Genomic DNA, 8,095 nt, shown 5'->3' with positions numbered 1-8,095 from the left:
GAATATTAATCCAATATTTATCTGTAGCAGAATGGAACGTTAAACGTGTAAGAAATGGATCATTGTGAACAAAAGTTCATTTGTGTATTTAAGTCTCTGTGTTTCCTTCATTCCTCTGAGTTTCCTCATGCTTCTACTCAGTTCCTGTTCATGTTTTACTGGCAACAGGAGTTGTCATGTTTTATACTTATTCTACATCATGAAGCTTGTCTGAAGTCACAATGACAGGGGGCCCAGCCCCATTATGGTCTATCTGCACACACATCTGCCTTCATTCAAGATACAAATATGAAACTGGTGGAAACAGTAAGTGATGTATCCACATTAATGTGAAGCCTGAATGTTTTGTTGAAGACATCACTGTTGAAATGGAGAATTTAGTTCCATTGGAGCTCAGCTGATTCAACTGATCGATAATCAATAATAATGAAAACATCAAACAGCAGCAGAGTGTGTGTGTGTTCACACTGGGAGTCATGAGGAGGTTTCATGTCTTAGCATGTGAACTTCAGTCTGACTGAGACCCGTCCAACCAGTCACACTGCATATTTGGATAATGAAGAGACCACACACACAAACACACACACACACACCTCTCTGGGAGTTTACTTTCATTTTGACCAAACGTTGTGGCACAGATGATTTTCTCCATCTGAAGGTAAATGTCAGCAGTTTTAATGTTTTACTCGTCAGCTCTCCCTGTTGTTACCTGGATTTTCTGACCATTGATTTATGGTGGGGTTTTTTTTTTCGGCTTTTTTTGTGTGTGTCAGTTAAAGTTCACTCACACAAGAAGCTAAGGAAAAAGAAGCTTGAAGTGAAGAACTAAGAGCCTTTCCTACACTGACAGGAGAGAGCTGCAGAGGGATGAAGTTCATGCGATAACTGAGTAAGTGGAGCTCTTGATTGGTTTGATTTGTCTTCATTAAAGGGACATGGTTTTCTCTAGTTTGTGGAAAATGTTGACAGTGATGTCACTAGTTCTTCTGGTTATTTTAGCTGGAGAAACTGGTTTATTAAAAGTGTTTTACAGTTGGATGGAGTTTGTTGAAATCAGGAGGAGGTTTGAAACAGTCGTTAGTCTCAAACTGAAATATTAGCTTGGAAACTTTAGAGGACATTCATGTTTATTTATTTATTTAACCTTCATTTAACCAGGTAAGTCAGTTGAGAACCAGTTCTCATTTCCAACGACAACCTGGCCAAGAGGCAGAAGCATGAGGCATGTTATACAATAATTCAGCAAACACGATAAACAATAAACGATAATCGCGATACAGAACATTCACATAAACACATGAAGTTCACTCTCATAAATATATACAACACATACAACAAGGAGATCCCACAAGCAAATTAGAAGCAGGTGCACTGAAAACAATTGAAGTTAAGGTTTTAGTCTCTTGAAGATACAGAATGTTCACTGAATAAAAGCTTTGCAGTCTTTTATTTTGAAAAGCACGTACAAGTTGTTTGGAATCTAATACTTTTGTAGTGAAAAGTAACTCAGTCCTTTTATTGCAGTGCTGCACTGAAACTCCAGTGTTTCCATTTTCTGCTTCTTTATACTTTGACTTCACAACTTTCCAGAGGGAAATATTTCACTGTTTTACTACATTTATTTCACAGCTACAGTTACTTTTCAGATTAAGATTTGAAATAAAAACCAAATGAGTCTGTTCTGCATGATCAGCACTTTAACTTTTGACAGTTGAAGTATATTTTACTGATTACACTCATGGACTTTTACTCAAGTGAAATTAGAAAGCAGGATTTTTAGATTGTGTCAGATAAAACCAGTGGATCTCAGTCTGTCTGTGTGTCAGTGAATGGAAATGCTCGTCCCTGGATCCTGTGTGCTGCTCTGCACTTCACTGCAGCTTCATGACCCCATCTAGTGGACTGACAGTGGAAGTACAGCAGCTGATGGCAGCTTCCTCTGCCTCACACTGCTGTCTGACTGCATTCAACTGACACTGATATGAAAGAGGAAAGAAGAGCCAATCAGTGGAGGAGCAGCTGATATTTCTACAGGACAAATGATGGAGAGGGTGATTTCAGTTGATGTGCAGATGAATGATTTGTGTTTTCTCTCCAGATGAAGGTAGAAAGCGTGTGTGAGCTGATGTGGATGTGAATTCAGCATCATGAATCAGTGTGAGGACAGAGAGGAGGGAGCCCCTCCCCCTAAAAGCAGTCTGTGTGGGGACCATGAGATCCAGACCAAAGCTCAGAGGTGAGATGAGGATCTCTAACTGTCCATGACTCTTCTCCATGTCAGAGCTCAGCACTCACATCACTGCACCATCATTATTCACACTCAAAGCTCTGTGTGTGTTGTGTTGAAGGCCAGAGCAGCAGCACACACCAGACTCTGCTGGACCTGGACCTGAACATGGACCTGAGCCCAGTTGTGTGTCCATGAAGAGTGACTGGTCAATGGGTCGCCTCATTGATTTCAAAGGACAGCCTCCCTCTGCTGCAAAGAAGTGAGCTGCAGCTGAGTTTAAAATGTATCAGACAGCTGTCCTGTATAACTGGTCTTCTATGAAAGATGAAGTGATTGTGTTTTGTCTCCAGGCTTCATGAATGACACAGTATATGAACATGATCAGGCTGAAACACAGGCTTTAGTGGCAAAGTTGATGTTTCTCTTTTCAAGAAAAGCACTTCTTATGTTCTTATATGTGTCATTCAGATCAGAACTAAAAGTCCCTGTAACTCAGCACCTATCCAGTTCCAGTGTTTGTGTTAGTGTCCTGTAGCAGAGGTGAGACTTCTGTCAAACCCAGTGTGAGTCCTTAAAACTCATCATTTAAAAGGTGGACTTGTTGTGATGACTCTAGGTCATGAGGTAAAGAACTGATTGCTTGTTTCCTCTCATTGAGAATGTCACAGCACAGTAGTGTTTGCTTTAATCAGGACAGTCACCACAGAACATAAAAGCAGCTGTTGTTTGTGTACAAAGCATAAAACACTCACAGATGCTGCAAACATAATGTGAGCTAATTCTTCATGATTCCTCCACAGAGTGGGCCAGGAGAGCTCAGAGGTTCCCAGTGCTCAGTCTGCCCAGCAGCATCAAACACACCTGGACTCCATATTTATGGTCTGTACATGGACAACAACTACTTTGACATCTATTGTGTTGACAATAATCTCCATGCTGCACTTTTTAGAGCAGTGGATTGTCAGTGTGTCCAACATGGATCTGATGTTTGGCTCCATGGTTTTACTTTGATTGTGTCATTCATATAGTTTTCTGTTCCAGCTGCTGGAGGAGAACATTGTCACTTTTGTGAAGAAGGAGCTGAAGAAGATCCAGAAGGTTGTGAGTCCAGATTACCCAGAATGCTCAGAGAGTCAGAGGGAGGATGAAGAGGTGTTGGACGGTGAGGATGAAGAGCAGAGGTGGAGCAGCAGAGAGGCTTTTGTGAAGATCACAGTGAACTTCCTGAGGAGAATGAAGCAGGAGGAGCTGGCTGACTGTCTGCACAGCAGTAAGAGGATTTCTCTAAAGATTCAACATGATGGACAAATGGGACATTTACTAACGTCTCAAGACATGGAGGGACATATGTTCATGTGTGTTCTTTAGGGGGATGAACATGTCATGTTTTCTTTATGAATCAGTCATTGATGTTGTTTCTTGTTTGTTCATTCAGGACATGATGCTGCAGTTTGTCAACGTAAACTTAAATCTGCTCTGAAGAAGAAGTTCCAGTGTATGTTTGAGGGGATCTCTAAACCAGGAAACCCAACCCTTCTGAATCAGATCTACACAGAGCTCTACATCACAGAGGGAGGGACTGGAGAGGTCAATGATGAACATGAGGTCAGACAGATTGAAACAGCATCCAGGAAACCAGCCAGACCAGAAACAAGCATCAGACAAGAAGACATCTTTAAAGCCTCACCTGGAAGAGATGGACCAATCAGAACAGTGATGACAAAGGGAGTGGCTGGCATTGGGAAAACAGTCCTAACACAGAAGTTGACTCTGGACTGGGCTGAAGACAAAGCCAACCAGGACATACACTTCACATTTCCATTCACGTTCAGAGAGCTGAATGTGCTGAAAGAGAAAAAGTTCAGCTTGGTGGAACTTGTTCATCTGTTCTTTACTGAAACCAAAGAAGCAGGACTCTGCAGGTTTGAAGAGGTCCAGGTTCTGTTCATCTTTGACGGTCTGGATGAGTGTCGACTTCCTCTGGACTTCCACAACACTGAGATCCTGACTGATGTTACAGAGTCCACCTCAGTGGATGTGCTGCTGATAAACCTCATCAGGGGGAAACTGCTTCCCTCTGCTCGCCTCTGGATAACCACACGACCTGCAGCAGCCAATCACATCCCTCCTGAGTGTGTTGACATGGTGACAGAGGTCAGAGGGTTCACTGACCCACAGAAGGAGGAGTACTTCAGGAAGAGGTTCAAAGAGGAGGAGCAGGCCAGAAGGATCATCTCCCACATCAAGACTTCACGAAGCCTCCACATCATGTGCCACATCCCGGTCTTCTGCTGGATCTCTGCTACAGTTCTGGAGCACATGTTGACCACAGAGCAGAGAGGAGAGCTGCCCAAGACCCTGACTGACCTGTACTCACACTTCCTGCTGGTTCAGACAAAGAGTAAGAAGCACAAGTATGATGAGGGACATGAGACGAGTCCACAGGAGCTGACGAAGGCTGACAGGGAAGTTCTTCTGAAGCTGGGAAGGCTGGCGTTTGAACATCTGGAGAAAGGAAACATCATGTTCTACCAAGAAGACCTGGAGCAGTGTGGTCTTGATGTCACAGAGGCCTTGGTTTACTCAGGAGTTTGTACAGAGATCTTTAAAAGAGAGAGTGTGATCTTCCAGGAAACAGTCTACTGCTTTGTTCATCTGAGCATTCAGGAGTTTCTGGCTGCAGTCTACATGTTCCACTGTTACACAGAGAGGAAGACAAGTGAGCTGAGGACTTTCCTGGGACAAGACTACAAACACTGGGACTCAAAACCAGAGTTTTTTATCAGGAAGACTTTTAAGCATTTTGGAAATAACAATAGCAGCTACCCATCACTTGATGTCCTCCTGAGTGATGCCATGGTGAAATCCCTCCAAAGTAAAAATGGCCACCTGGACCTGTTTGTTCGCTTCCTTCATGGCCTGTCTCTGGAGTCCAACCAGAGACTCGTAGGAGGCCTTCTGGGTCAGACAGAGAACAGACCAGAAATCATCCAGAGAGCCATCAACAACCTGAAGAAGATGAACAGAGATGATATCTCTCCTGACAGAAGCATCAACATCTTCCTCTGTCTGATGGAGATGAACGACCGCTCAGTACATCAGGAGATCCAAGAGTTCCTGAAGTCAGAGAACAGATCAGAGAAGAGACTCTCTGAGATCCACTGTTCAGCTCTGGCCTACGTTCTGCAGATGTCAGAGGAGGTTCTGGATGAGTTGGACCTGAACACGTACAACACATCAGTGGAGGGACGACAGAGACTGATCCCAGCTGTGGGGAACTGCAGAAAGGCTGTGTAAGTCCAGACATGATCTTTAACATTATCAGTCAGTGTAGATTAGTAGTTTAGGTTTTTCAAATATACACAGTATGAAATTATTCTCATTATTCTCATAATAGTTTTATAATCTTTAGGTCAGCTGTGTGTTTTTCTGGAGATGTTTTAAATGTTGTGTTTGTCAAATGTAGATTTTTCAGTTGGTTGTGATTATTGCTGTTAAGTTTTTCTGTTTATTAGTAACTGTTACATTTTACATTCATTTGTTCATTTATTCATGTTATATTGAGTCTTTTTGTTTTCACAAATTCACTTTTCAGATGATTAAACTCTACTTGAAACATAATTATGAATATTATCTTCCATTTCTGCCAATAGATCAACCTGAATCCTCCACACTGCTCCTTTAAAGTCTTTCCATATTTTGTGTTAAATAAGTCAGAACCAGGTGTTTTCTCTCCTGGTGTAGAGGAGAGTAGAATCAGGAAACACCTTCAGCTTCATTCAGCTACAGCTGAACTCATGAAGTCATTTCTTACAGTGTAGTTGTGTTAGGAGGAGACCACTTCACAGTTAGTGTGGACCACAGAAAGGACGACTGCCACCAAAGACTCTTTAAATCAATGTGTGACATCTGACTGTTGGTTGAAGTCAAGAAATGTGAATTTATCCATTAATGTTGTTTAATGACACAAAGTTCAGGAAGAAGAAGGTCATGTAAAAACTTCAATGATGAAGAGGATTTGAGTCCAACATGTCTGATTTGATCTTTATCTTCTAATTCCAGACTTGACTGAGCTCAGCAGCATGTTATGAATCTGTGTTGACATGAATAGTTGTATGAATGTTGTGGTGACATTTGGATGATGTGTGTAGAAGGCTGACATTATGGTGATCCACAATAAGAGAAGGACAAAGTCCCTCTACTCATGTTAGTGAACGCTCATTGATTAGGACATATCTGATTGGATTAGAAATGATTTTTATCCACATGATTTATTCTTTATTCAGATTGAGTTCCTGCAGTTTGTCAGAGATCAGCTGTGCTTCTCTGGCCTCAGCTCTGAAGTCCAACCCCTCCCATCTGAGACACCTGGACCTGAGGTACAACAACGAGCTGCAGGATTCAGGAGTGAAGCTGCTGTGTGGTTTTCTGGAGAGTCCACACTGTAGACTGGAGACTCTGAGGTCAGTTCACTGTCTGTTACTGTTGTAGATCTTATATCTTTAATCCACAACTGAACCTGGTTTGTCTTCATCTAGAACTTGAATCCATATATCTTGAATGAATGAATGAATGAATGAGATTTGAAATAATTTTTGTTCCATATTGTGACTTTTTCTTATCTCAGACTAAGAATTATTCCTTCAGTTTCACTTCATTTCACTTTATGTGACCCAACTCAGAGTGTAGAGAGGTCTGAGGAGTTGAAATTATAAACCTCAAAGTAATATAACTTACTGATAATGAGTGGTGACACACATAACTAAAAGGAAGAGCAGCAGACATGCATTCAAACAAATTGATTTAAACCTAGATAATTAAGACAGGAAGTGTTGAGAACTAACAGGCCTGAAAGAACAAAAGCACTCAGGTAAGTACAAATGATAGACTTTATTCTACAATATTGAAATAACCTACAGTAGATAGCACCAACTGAATACAACAATAAAAGTTTAAAACAAGGGTAGAGTCCTCACTGTGGGGAGATTCTATCACAACCTGCTTATTCTCACACCATGTGCTCACCTGGTGCTGGTCCCACTAGAAGACACTTCAAACACTGCAAGTGTACAAACACTGCACTGCACATGAGAAAATTCAAGACACGACGATGTGACCACCACCATTTATATTAGCACACAGCATGCAGAGTGTGTACCCTGCAAACTACTCCCCACAGGCTGAACCTCTACCTAAAAATAAAAACAATTATAAATATTCTAAGAAGTAATTATAAGAAGTGCTGCACCCTCACCTGGGCTTTTAAAGACAGGCATATCTATTCCTACCCATTAATGGGTGGAGTTACAAACCTAAGCCAGCCAGGCCTCTAAGCCTAACTCAACCCTCACATTTAATTACAAAAACCTATTCAGCTACAAAGTTCATAAAGCAGAAGGTCATGTAAAAACTTCAACAATGAAGAAGATTTTATTCGTCCTCATCTGAGTTGATATTTATCATCTAAGTACAAACTTTATTAAATCAGCATCTTTGGGATTAAAATACTTTCTCTTCACTTTAACATGGGTTTAGTTGTAGATTTCCTGAGCTGATCAGAGACCTGTACTGTGAATCAGGATTTGGGATTAGCCCGGTAACTTCAGGTTTAACTCTGGGTTTTCAGAATTACCAAGGTGGTTCACTTGTGAACAGGTTACATCACCATGGTAACTTATGCTGCACAGCTAACCTGCTCTGGAGCAGGTAAACTTCAGAGGATCAGATCAAAACCTGTCAACAGCCTGAATATTGACCAATCAGATCACTGGAAAAGATGGAATCATCCTAACTACAGGATCCCAAATGGGACAAAAGTGTTTATAACAAAATGGCAAAAAAATAAAGAGCAACAGATTTTTTTTT

The 8,095-nt window shown here is 41.4% G+C and overlaps 1 long non-coding RNA gene across 1 annotated transcript; it reads left to right on the top strand.

The window, feature by feature from the left end:
• Positions 1–635: 635 nt before the first annotated feature.
• Positions 636–2,137, top strand: LOC121190915. Its single transcript, XR_005895042.1, has 3 exons — positions 636–658; positions 774–889; positions 2,099–2,137. It is a non-coding gene; the product is annotated as an uncharacterized LOC121190915 (long non-coding RNA).
• Positions 2,138–8,095: the final 5,958 nt, after the last annotated feature.

Source organism: Toxotes jaculatrix, chromosome 12, assembly GCF_017976425.1.
Source record: "Toxotes jaculatrix isolate fToxJac2 chromosome 12, fToxJac2.pri, whole genome shotgun sequence".
NCBI classification, from domain to species: Eukaryota; Metazoa; Chordata; class Actinopteri; family Toxotidae; genus Toxotes; species Toxotes jaculatrix.
The sequence above is the reverse complement of the archived record's forward strand: the minus strand, read 5'-3'. Positions and strand labels throughout refer to the sequence as shown.